We start from the raw sequence: 20,117 nt of genomic DNA on the forward strand, positions 1-20,117 counted from the left end.
AACTGAAATGTAGTTACTTCTAATCTGTTACCTTCTTTGGTTTCTAAAAATGAAAGGATCTCGAGATCAGTTAATATTGTTTGTCTGTGTATGTGAGGGGTATGGATAAGGAAGTGAGACTGAGAGAGAATATAATCAATTTTGCTTTTAAAAATATGATAAGAAAGCAATTTTTGAAGGAAATGGCTTATTGCAGCCTTGTATTATATCAGGTGGTAGTGGTGAATGCCTTCAATCCCAGCGCTCAGGAGGCAGAGACAGGCAGATCTCTGTGAGTTTGAGGATAGAGTGGTCCACATAGTGAGTTTCAGGACAGCCAGGGCTACACAGACTAAACAGTGCCTCAATAATAATAATAAAAATAATAATAATGAAGAAGAAGAAAAAGAAGAAGAAAGAACTTGAGCACAAACATTAAAATGTTTATTAATAGTATGAAATTTGAATACTAAAGGAAGAGAGGTAAGAATTTTGCAGACATGAGGTTTGAATGAAGAATACTTTTGTTTGCACGAAGTGTCTACTGATGTATTAAAATTCTAACAAGTCATCTTCATAATGATAATAATCTGACAGGATTAATAGCCAATAGCCCACATTACACCGGATCTTTATGAAATGATAGTTTCATTGAAAATGAAATTATGTGACTCATGATATTCAAACAAAGACAGTGATGTACCTTCCATGATAATGTCATTTCCCACTTTTCATGTTGTGGCTTATCATCGTCTTTGAAGATTTACTTGGTAAATGTGTTTCTTGGAGCTCAGCCAACTAAAAAGCAAAATGCGAATCAGCTACTTCTGTTTCAGCACAGTTTGGAGAAAGATGTTTTCAATGTAGATATTCATACAGGGTCTTTCAGGAGCTCAGCTCTCTAAGATGCTTCCTAGCTTCTGACAGAGAAGGCTCTTGAGATGGGAGGCAGGGTGGTGAGAAGGGGAAGCAGCAGCTAGAGATAACACAGGAGGTAGACATCAGCTTCTGACCTGTTCTGCTTTCCCACAGAGTCCTGAAATCGCCTAGTATGCTGGAGGACCCAGAGGGTCTCAAAGCCTTTTAGTCTTTGCTCATTCATAAGCTAAGTTATTATGGAGGTTGCCCAGCTATGAGTATGTGATTGGTTGATGTAAGTGTCTGATTACTTACAGAAAATGTATACATATATACATTTTAAGGATAGTTCCTTGTACTCCTAACATAGCTGTTATGTAATTATTTTTATATTTTGTTTAGTTAGAACTTGAGAGTAAAAAAACCCATGAACTCTTTGATATTTGTGTAGTGAAAGATAAAATTTAAATTTAATTGGAAAGAAGTATCCCCATGTTCTTTCTCCACAGATGCACTCTGTGATATTATATCCTTTGAGTTTCTTCTGGAACACCGTGTTTCTTTGAGTTTCTCCTGGAACTTCCAAAGGGTTTTGAAATGGAAGCAAAAGTACATTTCACTATTTAGAGACACTGCATGAATGTCAGAAACTACGAACTTCATTAGCAATCTCTTTTCTGTGGTAGAATCAGAAAAGAAGCTGGGAGGATCATCAGAATATGCTGTGGCACTGTGAGTTGGTGGCTTCATATAGGAATTAGTGCTAGCTCACCTTCAACTCGATGTTGTCATTTAGACCAGCACTTCTTATGGAGAACATGCTTACCACTGTCTGTCCTCAGTGGTATTATTCCCTATTAAAGGCTTTACATCAGCAGTGAAAGATTCTAGGATTCATCACCAACACAACTCAAGAAGATGAGTATAGGTCTGTTGTTTTGACTGTGTGAGGTGTTCTGTGGAAATATTAATGCAGCTGTAGTCAGAGTCTGCACACACTAATACTCCTTCATTCTTGTGGAAAAGAATTCTCTTTGATAAAGAAAAAAAAACTAACATCTAACTCAATATGACTGTCCTTAGAGATTCTCTCAGAATTATAAGCGGGAACATCTATTATAATTTGGGTCAATTTTCTCTACAATGAGTCAGCAATTGACCTGAGACTGTTCATCAATAAAATTCAGCTGTCTTTACTTTGTAAGATACATAGAGTATGCTGAATTTAATTAACTAATTATAATGTAATTTTATTGTAGAAAAGAAAAATACTTTGTAGACCCTAACCATAAAGTCTCATACGTGTGTGTGTGTGTGTGTTGTTGTTGTTGTTGTTGTTGTTGAATTTACGGGATGCTTAATTCCATCTGATCCTTAATCTGATCCATCAGCAAGTATTCTTACTCATTAGAAGAGACACCAGCCAGGCAGTGGTAGTGCACGCCTGTAATTCCAGAACTCGGGAGGCAGAGGCAGGCAGGCAGAGCTCTGAGTCTGAGGCCAGTCTAGTCTAGTAGAGCAAGTGCCAGGACAGCCAGGGCTACTCAGAGAAACCTTGTCAAGAGAAAACAAAACAGCAAATGAAAAAAAAAAAAGCTGAGAGAGCAGCCTCCTGCTCTTACAAACTGACTTAAGAACGCACAGCATTGTTGAACCCTAGGCTGGATCCATGGCTTCTCACTCTTGTTTTGATGTCTTTTGTTTTCATATTGCATTGTGGTTTCTACTTAAAGTCAATCACGAAGCGAACTTTAAATAATTTGAAGTTTGTTTTTCTTCACATATAAAAGAATTTATTTCCAGGTGGATGGCTAAGAAGCCATAGCCTTTATCTAAAACCCATACAAATCATGGGGATCATCAACCAATTGATTTTTTTCCATTGGCAAACATTGAAACAGTTATATTGGATTGGCTTTTCCAATTAGCATTAGTGTTAAAAAAAGAAAAGTAATCACCGGTTATGCAGTGTGCTTGTATCACAGATGCTTTGGCATGTTTTTGAAATAATTACTTCCTGCTTTGATTATCTTGTTGTTGAACATAGGTCTGACAGAGGAAATCTGGGTGTTGGGGACACATTGGAAATACACTTTAGTTGACTGCACAGCCTACTATATGGCAGGGAGCTTACTGTGTGCTGTAGTTGTGACAGTGTCCTGGCTATAACAGAAATACAAATGAAGTAAAGATAGCGAGAGGACAGAAAAAAAAGCAAAAACAAAAATGGAGAAAGCTGTGAAGAAACCATTTCCATATGCTGAGTGCTGTGATTGGATTGATTAGTAATAATAATTTGGAAAGGAGGGTGGCAGCCTTATGGGTAGCTATGAGTTAATGCTTCTGTGTCCAAGTCAATTTAGGGAAGTAAAAGCAGTGTAGGAAGAACAATTTTTCAGGCACTCTCCTGGTGGCCTAATAATACTTAGCCATAATCCTTACCCTCATAAATTTTAGGCTATAGTTTTCTCTCACTAATATTATAAACCAGCAATGACTAAAACTTTGGATCTTTGGGAGATTTGTTTCTTACTGCCATGTAGGTAAAACTGGGCTATTGATATCTTTGGATGTCTATATAAATCTTCTGTGAGATCTTGCTTCCATTTTCCTTATTTCGAATTCAGTTATAGGATTGAAACACTGCCCTAGCAATTGTAGGCAAGCACCCCACCGCTAAGCTACACCACCTTACATCTAAGCAACCAAAAGCATCCATGCACAAGAGGGATTTTTCCATATATATTCATCATATGTTTTCACTCTGCAACATTTTGTTTCTCTAAAACATTTTGTTTCCACTTTGCTTAGCACTACTGAGAAGAATATTATCACCCAGTGTATTTTTCCCATGTCATACTTGTCATGTGCGCCATATTTGTCGTGTGTGTCACATTTGTCGTGCGTGTCATGTGTGTCATGTTTGTCATGTGTGTCATATTTATCGCGTGTGTCATATTTATCATGTGTGTCATGTGTGTCATATTTGTCGTGTGTCGTGTGTGCCGTATTTGCCGTGTGTCATGCGTGTCATGTGTGCCATATTTGTCATGTGTGCCATGTGTGTAATGTGTGTCATGCATGTCATGCGTGTCATGTGCGTCATGTTTCTCTAAAACTCAGTGGAGAACTCTTACTTTCAGATAGCCCACACCTGTGTTCATTCCCGTTCACTCGCACTCCAGTTTTACCTGCCATGTTTATCCGGGTCTCTTTAGGACTCCATATTCCATCTGTCAGCTCCCTTCTTGCTCCCAGAGTTTAGGGAAGTGATTAGAAGGAATGGGATGGCTAGAGGGCAGGCACCTTCTAGCCAGAAAAACACAACTGAGGATGCACAGCACAAATGAAGAGAACATCGTTCCCGTACTTGAAGCATTAGAAACCTATGATGTGGGAGTGTCATATATCAATCTGTTGATTTCATTGGTTAAGCAATAAAGAAACTGCTTGGCCTTATAGGTGGGAGGAGTAAACAGAACAGAATGCTGGGAGGAAGAGGAAGTGGGCTCAGACTCGACAGCTTTCCTCTCTGGGGCAGACACCTCAGAGAGAGACACCATCCTCTCCTCTCCCGGGCAGACGTGAGCCATGAAGCTCCGACCCAGGATGGACGTAGGCTAGAATCTTCCCAGTAAGCACACCTTGGGGTGCTACACACAGATGATTAGAAATGGGCTAAATTAATATGTGAGAATTAGCCTAGAAGAGGCTAGATAGAAATAGGCCAAGCGGTGTTTAAATGAATACAGTTTGTGTGTTGTTATTTCGGGCATAAGCTAGCAGGCAGCCGGGGTGCTGGGGACACAGCCCCGCCACTCCTTATTACTACAAACCTAGGCAGGTGGGAAAAAGAAAGCAGAACCAAGACAAAGGGAAGCAGCTACAGCTTTGGTTACTCTGCAACCAAAGCTGTTTGTGTCCCATTTTACAGTTGTGTCCATTCAAGTACTTTTTTTTAATATAAAGTTTTCTTTTAGTTTTTCTCACCCTTTTCACTTCTCTCTGTAAATCTTCAAAGTAACCCACTCCGGCTCATATCTGCTCTCTTATTTCTGTATTGATTTGAGAGAAGGGTGATATAGACTCCTAAAGGAAAAGAAATGTGGGTTCGTGTTTTAAAGATCTATTTTATTTTTCACTAGTTGTATGTGAAGAGAGGCGCAGGTGAAATATGAGTGTGAGATTCAGGTGCTCACCGAGTTGAGAAGTGTCTGGTAAATGTCCTAGAGCTGGGATTATAGGTAGTTGTGAGCCACCCAGTTTGGGTACTGAACTTAGGTCTTCTACAAGTCCTTATGCACTCTTAAATGGTAAATCTTCTCTCCCACCATCATTTTAATTATTTGAATGTTGTAAGCTATATGATGGGACTATGACTCTTACCCAAAGTAAAATTGCACAGGACACAGCATTGCAAAACATGATGTGACTACATATAGGGTGATGCTTCCTGTTCCTAGTATGACATTATTGACCACTATACTCCCACCAGGATGTTTTTATACAGTTGGGGCTATGTTGGCTAAGTTACATGCTTTTTTGGGAGGCAAGAAACACTGTTGCTGGATATTCTGACTAGAGTATTTTTAGGTTTTCCAGAACTATGACTTTCTTAATGCTTTTCTAGTTTGGCAGCTTAAGACAAAGAAGGAAATACTCCATGTTCCATTCTTGCTACCATAAGGTTCTTGATTATGTGAAAATGAGCCTGGACGTGAGTCATATTGGCTTCTAGAGGTGACCCTACCATTTATATTACAAATATGATGGTAAATCACTTGACCTCTTAACTTTATTAAAAGGATTTTAGTGCTCAAAAGGCCTGGGTCGAGCTGTAAGATGGTTGGTTTATGTAGCCCTCAGGAGCTAGTATTATCTCTCACTTCAGTAGAGCAGAGTATAATTGTATTACAAAATCATGACATTTTAATGTGCTGCTACATGTAAAGTGTCTGGTACATGTAACATGCTGACATGTTAGCTGCTAACATTTTACGTTTACTTTGTGGACAAATGGCTAGAGAAGGATGTGTGTTTGTAGAAAGGTGGAGCCAGCAGAAACACTGATCACACTATCTAGAACAGCAATGATGATGGAAAAGACACCCTAGGGGCTGAGGGAGAAGCCTCCTCACCTCCTCTGGGATCTTTGTAGAAAGCCTCAGACTCGAAACATTTCTGTGACCCAAGTTTCACTGGCGGCAATCCTTCAAAATTCTAAAATAATAGGCACCCCTTCCCTCCTGACACTGAAGACACCATCTTTTCAGAGTGTGAAACAATTTAGCTGAATTAGTTTTACAATTAGTTTTGCACTCTTCTTCCCACGCCTTCTTATTGAGTCCTCTGAGGGAGATTATTGATTTTACATTTTGGAGGAATTAATACAGGGAGGTTTTATGTGTACAAGGCCAGACCAAACAGAGTGCTGACGCTTTTCATTGGCCCCGTCACTTTCTTTCTGTGACACCACCTTTCTAGATACCATTTTCAGCTTAACTTCTGGCTGTTTGTTTTTTCTCTCTTACAAATGTCATAGCAAGGTCCGATTTATCTTTTGAAGTCAGTGTTTTCAGAAACAAAGACTGATTTAGAAGAAATGCTGAATATTCTGAGAGAAGATGTAGATTGCCTAGAGAATATCAAATTACTTCCAAATAGAAGTTTCCATTTATCTTTTGACGTCTGTGATGTAATGCACAGGTGCAAAAAAATAAATAAATAAATAACCCACAAATTTTTGCTTGATAAGTGTCTCCCTTCCCAATTTCATGTGTATCAGTCCTGATGAGAGTTCCACGTAGTAATTTCTCCATCACATCAGTCTTCATAAAGAATCCTCTGTGGTTACATTTTGAGGCCCTGGGTTCACACTTCAGTTGATGAATTTTAGGGAAGCACAATTCGGTCCATATCGCTTGTCTAATGGGAGAATGGAGCTCTCTGGTTCATGTGTTTTGTTTTGATTTAATGAGACAATCCCCTAGTTTATCCCAAAGGGTGATCATCTAATGAGAGGAGGGGCAGCATCAAGGGCGCAAGATTTGGGGTTGGACAGATATGAACTGAATCATGACTGAGGACAGTTACTTCACCTCTGAAAGCTGCAATGTATTATCTGCAACAGGAAGATGCTACTACTCTTCCGACTGTTGTGAGGACTAGAAATAATTATCCTTAGCACTCTGTCACCCACCTCTGAACGTGTTGCTGTGGGTGTCTAATAGTTCTGATTACATTGTTAATACTAACAGTATAGATACTTCGTATCCCTTGAGTGCAAGAGAGGAAATAGAGGGGAAAGTCCTGCTGGTGTTTTCCAGTATAAATTGAAATTTTAATGATCAGTTTAATATTCTTAGCTTTTTAATATATTTTTATTGATATTTATTGAACTCTACATTTTTCTCTGTTCCCCTCTCTGCCTCTCGCCTCCCCACTTCAATCCTCCCCAAGGTCCCCATGCTCCCAATTTACTCAGGAGATCTTGTCTGTTTCTACTTCTCATGTAAATTAGATCTATGTAAGTCTCTCTTAGTGTCTCCATTGTTGTCTAAGTTCTCTGGGATTGTGGTTTGTAGCCTGGCTTTCTTTGCTTTATGTTTAAAAACCACCTATGAGTACATGTAATAATTGTCTTTCTGTGTCTGGGTTACCTCACTCAATATATTTAATAACGGTATTCAGCTAGTTTATTTACCACTTTTTTTAATTATGTAGTTTTTCTGTTTGTTTATTTTTGGTTTTTGAGACAGGGTTTCACTGTGTAGCTTTGGAGCCTGTCTTGGAACTCTCTCTGTAGACCAAGCTGGCTTTGAACTCACAGGGATGTGTCTGCCTCTGCCTTTGCCTCCCAAGTACTGGGATTAAAGGCATGTGTCACCACCACCAAATTCAGATTTATATGTTTTACATGTGGTATGTGCTTATAATGTTACATATTGTAATGCACTGTGTAACGAACTAATGTATGGGCCTAACTTTTTTAAAAGTGCCTCGTGGTCATTGTTTAAAAGACTGCACTGCTTCTTTTTAACAATTTTTTTTTGCTGGATTTTTTACTTGCTTACTTAAATGAGAAACTATGATAAGATACTGACTCATTATCATACTTCAGAATAAGAAAATGTTACAGTCACTTATGTCCTTGAGAATGCTAATTCAAGGAAACAGGATAAACACAGTACATCAAATGCTCCACAGACCGTGCACTGACATATTCAATTCTGAAGTTCCACTCACCTGTTCAAAACTTGGGGTTCCCAGGTCCCTCAGTCATCTAGCCCATGTTCCACAGCTGAGACACAGGGAGGTAGGAGCCGTGTGTTATTTAATATCTTTACATTAACACTATGGACAAGTGCAGGTGTTTCACTAATGTGGGTAGAGTGCCAAATAAAGGTAATAAAACTAAACAATATAGAAGACAGGAATAAGAGAGTTTAGCAGCCTGGTTCATTCCCGGGATCCTTTGAGGGACAGTTCATCTGCAAGTGGTTTGTCCTCTTTCTGCTCACCCATCCGCTCTGTCTTCCCTTAGTTCAGACTTCTCTCTTTTGATACCCAATCTAACTCTTCTCTGGCGATTTGTCTACTTATGCCATTGATTCATTTGCATTTATAAGAATAATCATAATCTCATCAAAGCAGTTATGCTTTATGCTTCTGCTATCCTTAAGCTGCTGAAGGATAGCATTCAGTATATTAACTCATTGCCACTGAGGAAATAAATAATAAATAAACAAAGGCTACAAAGGTAGCTTTTATTAGCCTTCTACGCTGGACTATAAAAAGGATTTTGTCAGGTTTTTGTTTATAATTTTATCACAGAGTGGAGCCTGGGAAACACGAGGCACCCAAGATTGGCAGGATCAGTAAGCCATTTACTATTCAGGATGCTGGTGGAGAATGAAGTAAGCATCTGAGAATGGGAGAAATTAAGTTATTATGGCTAGACAGCAGCAACTCCACTGTGCTAAAGCAGGAATAAGCCCAGCACATTAAATGAGAAGAAAGCAATAGGAGAGCCCAAGGGAAAGTTGTAAGAAACAACCCTGGGGTAATTAACTGAGGATAAACCCTGTCCTGCTTTATAGTCATACAATAGAAGTGGTGGCTTTTATCTAAATCCACTAAGAATCTACTGAATGAATGAGTGAATGAATAAGAAAACAGATGATGTACAAATGAGATCGTGTGTACGTGTGCGTGTGAAATTTATATCACTTTATATCATTTGTATAGCCTAATTGCACCATTGATCAAAACTCAAAGGAAATCAGATCATTTAACATGAGTCAAACTGCCCAAGGCATGGGCTTATTGGAGCAAATCATGAGCGCCCCAAAGCATGTGACGAAATGCTTTGATCGATCCTGCCAGAGCAGATGAAGTTGGCGTTGGAGGGAAAGGGCAGATGTGCCAGAGAGGATGCTCTTTGGAACACCTGGGTGTGTCAATCAAAGCCTCTCAAGTCTGAATCTCTAACCCCTTCATTTTTCTCTTTATTGCTCACCTGGCGTCTGGGAGAACTCCCGACATTGCTGTTTAGAAGAAAGCAATTTCTTAGTAGAGCAACTGCATTCTGAGTATTTTATTGTTTAGCTTATCCACCCAGCCTCCAGAGTTACAGCTACTTGTGAATCGAAATGGATGACCTTGTACAGTTACGTTATCATTGTCTCGTTCTTAGGTTCTTGGAGTGGAATGGATAACAAAAATTTTTATAACATGGCTATGAGAATACAATGAGACTATTCATTTATAGCACTTCAACTTCCTGGTATGAAAAATGGCTCAAGAAACACAAGTTTCTCCCCATCATATCCAGGAAAAGGATAACACTTTCCTGGCATTGCATCTTAAAATTATTGTTTCTACAGGCTTCTAAAAGTCTAGTTTTGGTCATCCTTTTTGTAGAAGAACAGTTTATTCTATTCTCATACTAGAAACTAAGGTGAAACATTCTTCTCCTAGAAGGTGGGAACACTCTCAGAAACAAGAGCATGTTGCCTGGGATAAATGTAGATTGTAGAGAGGTCTTGAGAAGATGCAGGCTTGCGCTGTTGCTTAGCTACCTGATCTATTGAGGACTCTTTGGGGATTGCTTGAACTCTATTGTTTATGTCCTTCACTAAAAATATAAAAATTGTCGTCATGGTTGTCCTCAGCACCATCTTACTAGATTTTACAAAAATTATAAGTGGCTATGTGTTTGAGTCTCTCAAGAAACCATAGAGACATTATAATGCAATCTGATGGAAGAAGAGAAGCATCATTAATGGTTCTGGCATTTTCTTTCTGAACAAGAAGTGAAACATTTCTCTGTTCAGGTAGTTAGAACTTGATGCTGATTTTCTAGTTTATGCACATTTTCACCAGAAGTAGATTTAATTTGAAAGATCAGAAAGGCATATTGGGTCTGCTATGTTCTGGTGTGAGGCATTGATTTATACAACGTCTTCCAAAACTGAAATGCTGTAGCCAAATAAGTAGAGCATTTCCTTCATTTTATGAGAGCAGCTACTTTGGTCGTAGTAACTTGAAGAAAATCTCTAGATACCCTATGCTTGACATTAGTTTGGCAAGCATATAGCACAGATGTGGTGGAGAGAACATTAAGGCTAATTTTATAACATCAATCTGTTGTCACCGGTCTACAAATGAAATTAAACCCACATTGACAGATAAAATTAGGAAAGGGAGACATGTGGACTGGGAAGGACAGAGACCTGTGGTTTTTAGCCCTGGTGACACTAAGATGAGAGCTTTGAAGACAGACTAAGCCACATTTCCATTCCACTAAGGCTTATGACTGAAGGTTTAATATTTCTGCTCAAACTGAAAAGTAAGCATCTACACAAAACAAGTGGGCTGATGACCCTCTGGAAGCTTTGGCATCTTGGGCAAGGCTCCTTCACTGTGTTTCTTATGTGGTTTTAAGAGTTGGGAAGTCTACAAGTAAGTGCTATGGGAAAGCAGGGAGAGTCAACTCCTAGTTCCTCCAAGGGAAGTTTTACAAGCATGAAGAGATAAAAAGGAGAAATGTCAGGAGAGCTTCTTAAAGTTAGTGTGAGAACCCTTTGTGTTTGGAGTTTCTGGCGGACATTTTCTGAGTTTCTTGAGTGGTTATAGATATGAAAAAAAGTGATAAGTGCATATGCTTTACAGCTCTAACTCAAGAGCCTGTATCATCTTCTGTTCTTTTCCCTCCTGCAGCCATGCCTCATACGCACACCCGTCACTTTCTCTAGGTTCTTTAGAAACCTCTACCTGTTTCCATCCATTTGTATGCAAAATTCAAGAGACAATGGGGATGTTCTATCGGGAACTCACCAAGGCCAGCTGGCCTGGGTCTGAAAAAGCATGGGATAAATCCGGACTAGCTGAACATAGAGGACAATGAGGAATACTGAGAACTCAAGAACAATCGCAGTGGGTGTTTGATCCTACTGCACGTACTGGCTTTGGGGGAGCCTAGGCAGTTTGGATGCTCACTTTACTAGACCTGGATGGAGGTGGGTGGTCCTTGGGCTTCCCACAGGTCAGGGAACCCTGATTGCTCTTTGAGCAGATGAGGGAGGGTGACTTGATCGGGGGAGGGGTAGGGAAATGGGAGGCGGTTGCCGGGAGGAGGCAGAAATCCTTAATAAATAAATAAATTAAAAAAAAAAGAAACCTCTACCTGGATTGTTTCCCTTTTAACAAATGACACAGTCACAACACAGCATGACCCGCATCGCTCCCTTGCCATAAGGACTTCTCTTGCTGCTGTGGATGCATTCCATTTCTGAAAAACTCCATGGCAAAGTCTTCAAGAGATGGCTAGCATGGGCTGCTCTTTCAGTTGTTCTCTGTATTTTCCTTTGCTTCTTTATGTTTCGGTGGTCGAACACTTAAACCCCACACTAGCTCAGAATCGAGAAATAGATACTCATTTATTATGGGTAAACTCACAAATCAGAATCCTCCTCTTGACCGGTTGAATCACGCGATCCAAAAGAGCAGCCAGCGGTAAGGAGCAAGGGGAATGAGAGAGAAGGGCCACAAGCAGGTTTGGCTTCCCCGTAAATAGTGTAAGAGGCCATGCCCCAGTAGGCAGGTAAATACAAGCTGTCATACTTCCTACAGTATCTTTATATTCTTTTTCTGGGGGGGGGGGGCGAGGTAGTCTAAACTTTTTATTTATCTAAAACTGTTTCCACTTTTCCTCATCTTTTCTTTGGAAAGGTTTTTCCACTCCGCTTTGCTATTCCTCACCTACCTCTTACACTCACGTGCACATGCATGGCACACACACACACACACACACACACACACACACACACAGACACCTTACAAATCCCACTCTCCTTTCTACTATTTGAGATCTTGTTTAGTACACCACAGAGTTTTACTGAGGTTATGTGTCTAATCTTTAGTTGTAGAAAACTAACTAACTACTAAAGCCTGGTGGGCTCACCAGTGGGAACACAGCTAGACACTGATCTTCCTCTGTCTGAGAGGAAGATGATTATCAACAGATAGATCATTAGTATGTGGTTTCCCCTTCCATAGCTTCTGTATGTCAAGTGTTGATATACACAGCTGCCAGTCTACACAGCTGCTATGAGTTTGTGGTTGCTATGGCTATCCCTTCCAACATTTCATCTATCAAAAACTCAGGAGGCAGAGGCAGGCGGATCTCTGTGAGTTCGAGACCAGCCTGGTCTACAAGAGCTAGTTCCAGGACAGGCTCCAAAACCACAGAGAAACCCTGTCTCGAAAAACAAAAACAAAAACAAAAACAAAAAAAAAACAAACCTCTATTGTTTAAAATTGCACAAATACTGTATCCAGAAGTATATCATTATTGTCACTAATCAAACGTAATATTAAGGAAAACACTGAGCCTTCTTTTACCATTCTTTCTTGGAAATGACATTCAGACTGTGCCCACAGAAGTACACTATCTCTCCTTCCTACGCTGTTCGGCCAGTGTGATTTTCAGTCACCCACGAGCATTCCAAACGACGAAGAATTGAACTTACGCTTGAAATTATAGTGTTTCTGTTAAATATTAATCTACCCATGGAACCATGGTTTAGTTACAAATATTGAAACAGCGATAAGCAAATTGCCTCATGAAATTAATATTTTATGTTTTTAATGTGGTTTTTTATGTTAACAATAATTCTGAGATTGAGACAGCACCTAATTGAGAAGTTATTTATGATACCCATAAAAGATTTTGTTAGCTTCTATCTTTTCTATACTGAAATGGAGTCTATCTTTTTTTGTTAAATCTAGTCACTTATCCAGTTGCATTACCTCGTTTACCTTAAATTCAACACCAATCTAATCTTTATTTCCAACTCCATCTATTAAAGCAGTGCATAATAGACTTTTCCTACTCTTGCTCAAAACCATCTGCTAATTTATACTCGAGGAGTTAATAGGCATTTGCCTAGGTAGAACAGAATATATTCTTCTATAGACATAAGATAACCTAGCATAGTAAGAATTAAAATACTATTTGGAACTAAGTCACCAACTGGTCTTTGAAGGTTGAGTATAGGTAGTTGAATTTGTATAAACACCATATATGTATGTATGTATATTTTCAATTACTGAATTAAGAAAAGCTAGGTACGATAACACAAGGCATTTCATTGAGAGTTACCAGAAGTCAGTAGCTACTGACTTCAGCATCCCTGGTTGAAAGAAGTGAGGAATTCCACAGAAGCCTGAAGAGTTGCCAGAAGACCATCCCTGGTCGAGCATGCAGTAGGTATTCAAATGCTTTCATGGGACATTAGAGTTACACAACCTTCAAAAGTCATAACCAAGCAATAAATTAGTCTTCCCAGATGCTCGCACATGATCATAACAGCAAATAGTGTATGAAAATGACCAACATAAAGGGTAGTTTTGTGGCAGTTGCATAGAGATCGTGATCACTGATCAACAGAGTACTGAGGTCCTAGAAGAGTGCAGAGTACAACAATAATAATAACCAAAGAAACGAGGTTATCAGTGTGACAGGTGACATGGGGATGGTATCTGGGAGGGATCAGAGGGAGGAAAGGGTGGAAATGATATAATTCTACCTCAATTACAAATATTTTTTTAAAAAATAAATATTTGTAAAACAAAAAAAGCACTCACTGTGAAATTAGAGCTAAGTGATGCTCACAGGTTTAAAAAGTTAGCTCTAATCTGGAATGCAGGAGCTGCTGCTCGTCTGACCATCATTATCATGGTTTTATTACTGTGACTGTAAGAAGAGTCTCAGCAGCTGCATCTTGTTGTCTTGTTAACTAACAGCAACATGGTGGTTTCTTTAGAGATTTTGCTGATAGGAGGAGAAAATAATCCCCCATCTCTTACTCTTCTTCTTCTATTCCTCCCTTTTCTTTACCCATTTTTAGTTATGTATCTGGAATTATTGAACTCATGACAAAATCTCAAGGGATTTTGAGAGAAAAATAAATACTTGTCTTGGAAATGTAGCCACCTACACTCCATAACTAAGTCGTTCCTGCCCCGCTCTCCAGCAGCAATACTTTGTACTCCTTGACATGCAAATTAATTCTCTGCAACACCTATTCTCTTTGCTAAATCTTTCTTGCAACTTACACACATATTTATGTTGTCATGTGTAACCCACACAAACGGGCACCATATGCCATCCCAACAACCTGGAAATACCTTTAATAAAATATATTGGTTGCAGTTTCATGCTTTAGTTTCCTCCTGTTCAACACCAAATTTTATCTGAGGAGAATTCTAGTAATACTTCTGTTCAGGTGCCCGATAGTCTGCTCTGTGTTATGTACACATTTGTCTCATACTCCAATGCAATATTTTCACGTTAAAATGTTTTCTGTCGTTCTTTTTTCCTGAGATAGGGCTTATTTTTGTAGCCTAGGCTGTCTTGGAACTCGCTCTGTAAACCAGGCTCGTCTAGAGCTCAGAGGTCCAACTGACTCTGTCTCTTGAGAGCTGGAATTAAAGGTGTGACCTCCCACCTCCCAGCCTCTGTTACCATTTGATAATCAATCATTCTGATCAGATAAACAGATCTAGCCTTTTTTTAACACTCTCAGAACTCAACATTTGAACAAATCCATTTTTAGACAAATGATATTTACCAATGGACAACTGAGCAGTGCCACACAGAGACTACGCACTAGCTTCTACATTAACCTAACCTGTGAACCCTTTCGGAGAGGTGGTATTGATCCATCCAGCATGCTCTGTGTAGATATGAAAACCCAGAGCCATTCGAATTATCAGTCCCTAGAGTATCTCCACTGAATTTTGTACTTTTGCTTGTTGTGTGCACCACATGTTTTGTGCCAGTAATGAAATGATTAATTTGAAAAAAAATCTGAAGTATTTTCAATAGATCTGGACAATCTATACAACACTCAGCCATATATGTACTGGTATGATAATTGGATGTCTTGTGTTCCCTTTGCTTCTGCATTTGTTATTTTAAGCATAGTGAGAATTGGGTTCACAAAATCCATCTGTTCAGTTAATTTTTTTTCTAGTTGATATTTTTGCTTGCTACAAAGCATTTTATCTGAAACTCAACCTGCCTCCTAACCACCACCATCAGTTACTTTTATTTTAGTGACTCTTAACCTGTCTGTCCTCAAGCTACCATGACTGTAGAGCCAGGAAACTGCATGGAGTTTTCACTATTTCTTTTATGGCTCCAGTGCAAGAAAAAGAGTTAATTAATACCTATCAAGAAATAGTCTGGAATGTATATGTTATGGTATTTTCATTTCGAAAAAGATCATGGTATGCCACTTCATACAGAACTAATGTGATACTTAGCAAACACAGTGGAATAATGTGGAATTCATTTTAAGTTGAAAATATGTTTTATGTTTTCTTCATGTAAAACATCACTAGAGTAAATACTAAATATAATATATACTAAATATATTTAATACTAAATACTAAAAATATTTTTAAACATCTCTAAAACCTAAGAATAAACGAACCTAGATTTCTTTCCTGTCCTCTACAAAGATATTAGAAATGAAGAGTGCCAAGGCTACTCTGAAGGGACAGACATTCCATGCTTGGCGTTCTTATGGACAGTAAATCTGAGCTACGTTAGTCTCATATGGCAGAAGCAGAGCCTACCACCAATATTCTACCTGCTTCTCTATAATAAAAGATCTTTTAATCCGGGGAAGGGGAGAGGGGTGGGAGGAGGGGGAGAAGAGTGGGAGGAGGGGGAGAAGAGTGGGAGGAGGGGGAGGGAAATGGGAGGCTGGGAGGAGGTGGAAATTTTTGTTTGTTTGTTTCTTTTCTTTATTCTCCTTTTATCAATAAAAAAAGATCTTTTATTTCCAGCTGAGACCATAGCTTCATAATTAAAAGTAATAATATTACCATGCCTCCCTTTAATCTAAATCTAGTTAGTCAATGATGCAAGTAGCAATGATATTTGGTACTTTGGGGAAATAGTCTCAAGTTAAGGCAGAAAACCATCTTTGTATTTATTTTTCTATGCTTCTGAAAGAAAGGAAGTTGGGCAATTGGGAACTGGATCCGTCCTCCTGGGGTTTGAATCAGAGGTCATGCAGGATAGAGCAATAAATGATAAAGGGGACTGTGGTCCTGACATAGTGAAATACCATACCAGCCCTAGGTTACATTCCTTGCATATTTATATGGAAAAATAATTTTGAGGACTTCTGCCAAACCTAAACTTGTAAATCTTTAATGTTTTTGAGGGCATATAAGTGCCAAGCCTTGCCTAAGCATTTTTACCTGCGTTATATTCTTTGACTCTGCTACCGCAGCTCAGTGAAGTAGGCAGAATCATAAAAGATGTAAAACTAGGCTTAAGGAGGCCTACTTGACCAGTGGAAGTCCTGGGCCTTTTCTGCCATGAACTATTCACTTACTGTGTTCTCATTTCTGTGACAGTAGGGACTTACTGATCTACAGTGTCACCTGCTTCTCTTGTGAGTGTTTGGGCAGTAACCTTCATTAATATGATGCCTTAGGATAGCCTGGAACAGTATCTGTTCAGTACGTGGTAGATAACTGCAAACTCATCCATCTTTAACCACTAATTCACATGACTATTCACTATTTCATCCTTTACTCCCAATCGTGTGTAGATTATTACCATGCTACCCATATCTGGCATTCATAACCCCTTCTTGTTATGGTATAACTGTTTGGACATTGCATAATCCAGCAAATATATCGAGAGAAAGAGAAACAAACTCAATACTTTAATTATTCTTCATAGTGAACTTTTTTTATTCCTAAATACAAAATAAGGTTAAAATCTTCTTACCTCTATAAATCCTGATGTGAAAGGACAATTACTTTCCTGTATGATTATAATGACTATGCAGGAATGAAAGTTACTGTAACCTCACTTTGAATATGACAGTATTTGAAAATCTTCAGCTCACTCTCATTGCTGATTTGCTCATAAAATGTGCTTTGTGAAGACCTTTTCCAGGAGTGCTTTTTAATTAGTTTTGCTGAATTAGTGAAAAATAAATCACAGGGAGCAACATTTTAAAAATTAAAGTAGAGGCACTAAAATGGGAGAAACACCAGACCTTATATTTAAGAGTTATTCAGACTATTCTGTGTCCCTATTAGAGCACTGAATTTTTCTAAAGATGACCAAACAAAAGAGTTAATTTACATTTTAAGAAAATCATTTTAAGGTCAAAGATGGTTTTCTATTTTGTTTTTCAACTAACTTTTACTTAAAAAGAAAAAAAAGTTTAAAAAAAGGACCCTCTAATAGAAACTACATATGTTCCTTTTTTGTTGTTTATTTACCATAAGAACATTCATAAAGTCATATTCCTTGGGTGTTTGGACCCTTCCTTGATTGGGAAGGCAAAATATTTGAAATATTTAATTGACCAATTATTCCTCTTTCAAATTGTACCACAGACAATGAGACTAGTGGTTTGGTAAGAAACCTAATGTGCTACAAAAGAAGACTATGTAGGTTGATCAAGAAGGTTGATTGAGGGTCTTTGCATGTCATATTCATCAGCAATCAAAACAAGCTTCTCATTTTAGAACTTTTCCTTGACCTGTGAGCCTGAGATACTTCTCTGCAGCAGCAGAGAGTTGGCTGGAAGGAGGCAGCAAATATGATTTTAGTTTTAAATTTATTGTGGAATAAAGGAGAAAGCTGTTGTCTTGGGGAACAATGTTAAGGTATAGCTAGACAAAAGCATTCCCTGGGTGGGAGGAGAGAGGCAGAAACACTTTCTTCTTCAGTGGTAAGGTCCCTATGCTCCTGTAAATATCCCTAATTAAACACATTACATCATGAAAACAAAAACAAACAAGGTCCAAACAGAAAGAAAGTCATTGAGAAGAGAAAGATTAGTGAGAATGGGCTGGGGACAATATAGGATAATAGAGGATAAACATGGTTTAAATACAGTATATATGAAAATATAATGAATCTCTCTTACACACAGTTAGCATATTCTGATAGAAATTATAAAAATTGTTCCTAATTTGGAACAAAGTTTTAATTTAGCCCACTAATTTAATGAAGCTATGTGAGCACATGATATTGATGAAGGTTATATTTCATAGTGAAGTCAGTTTGTGTGTGTAATGACTGAAAATATTTAGTATAAAATAAAAGTGCATGCCCATGACAAAACTCAGATAACTGTTCACATGATACTCACCATTTGCACCTCAAAAAGCTTTGAAATGAACATGATTTTCTTCTCTCTATATATAAATTTTAGAAACGAGAAAATCTTATAAATATGTTCACATGTATACTAATGTCATCTTTGTTCAGCGCATTCTTAGGCAGTGATGTTGGTGAGACTTTATGGATATATATTCTGACATTCCTAGGAGACACAATCTTACATAAAAATCCCCTGATTCTGCTTATTCAATCTCTCTGCCCCTTCTTCAGCAATGTTTCTTGAGACTCAGGTAGAGGAGTGTTTTGTAGGTGTATCCACTGGGACTGAACTTCTCAACACTGCATTTCATTTTTTATATTGATATTTGTGATTTTTTTATAGTGGTCTCTATCTGTTACCAAAAGAGGTGATGGAAGATGAGGACTACATTTTTCTATGGTTGTAAGAACAAATGTTTATAGATTGTTGTTTGGGATTATGTTTTTATATTAAAGTAGTATATATGTAGTTCTTCTTCAATATCTGTGACTTCACTAGCACTGATTAGTTTGCTTGGTTTCCGGTTTCAGCAATGGTTTCTCTCTTGTTAAGCTGGTCTTAAGCTGAATTAGAGAGCTGATGGTTACCACCTTGGTGTGTGTGCCACTACTGCCCCCTTAGGGTTGTCATGCCATGCTGGTGATTGACGTGGCCCATAGGCATCAAAGCTTGGTAGGAGTGTTGGTTGCCTCTCTTCTTTGGAAGATTATATGGCAACTTCTGGTACCATGAAAGTTAGTCCCCAGGAAGGAGGCATTTAGATCAGTCCCAGTTAAAGGGCCTCTGGGACCTGCTTCTACAGTGCGTGGTATCTTCAGCAATAGGGTCTTATCTTCCACCTCTGGCATTCTTCAAGGGCAATAACAATAGACTATACATTTGGGGAGTCTTTTGGACAACTCTGTCCAACAATTCAAAAAGGGCTTCTTATGTTTGGTATTGGGGTTTTTGATTCTTGGTCTTTGGTTCTTAGTAGGAGCATTGCTATTATAAGAAAATTGTTATTATAAGGAAATCTTATAAAGATGCTAATTAATGTAAACTTAACTCTTGTGTTGTATTTATATTATGATACATGTATTGCCTTGGTTTCCAGGAAGCTTTATTTCAAAATCACAGATGTAAGCAGGAGACAAGGCTAAGCATTGCTTCAACAAATCTTTACTGCAATCACAGGTATATCATTCAGAACTATTGTTATGGGATTTCCCTGTGTGTTTGTGTTTGTGTGTGTGTGTGTGTGTGTGTGTAAACACATTACACATGTATGGGTGCACATACAGTATATACACATGCACGTAGAGTTCAGAGGCTGATATCAAGTGTCTTCTTCATTTGTTCTTCTCCATATATATATATATATATATATATATATATATATATATATATATTTGTTTTTTTTTTTGAGAAAGTCTTTCACTGAATCTAGAGCTCAGTGACTGGCTAGACTGAAGAAATGGTCAACAGGCTCCTGTCTCTTGTCTTTTTCTTTATAGCACTAGGATTACAGATATGTGCTACTATGCCTGGCTTTTTCCATAAATGCTGGGGATACTACCTCAGGTTCTC

General features: G+C 38.4%; 1 protein-coding gene across 3 annotated transcripts in view; it reads left to right on the forward strand.

Moving 5' to 3' along the window:
• The window catches only part of Adgrb3 (adhesion G protein-coupled receptor B3), a 714,721-nt gene that overhangs the window by 516,409 nt on the left and 178,195 nt on the right, over positions 1-20,117 (forward strand). The window lies entirely within an intron of this gene.

This window comes from Microtus pennsylvanicus, chromosome 7, assembly GCF_037038515.1.
Source record: "Microtus pennsylvanicus isolate mMicPen1 chromosome 7, mMicPen1.hap1, whole genome shotgun sequence".
NCBI classification, from domain to species: Eukaryota; Metazoa; Chordata; class Mammalia; order Rodentia; family Cricetidae; genus Microtus; species Microtus pennsylvanicus.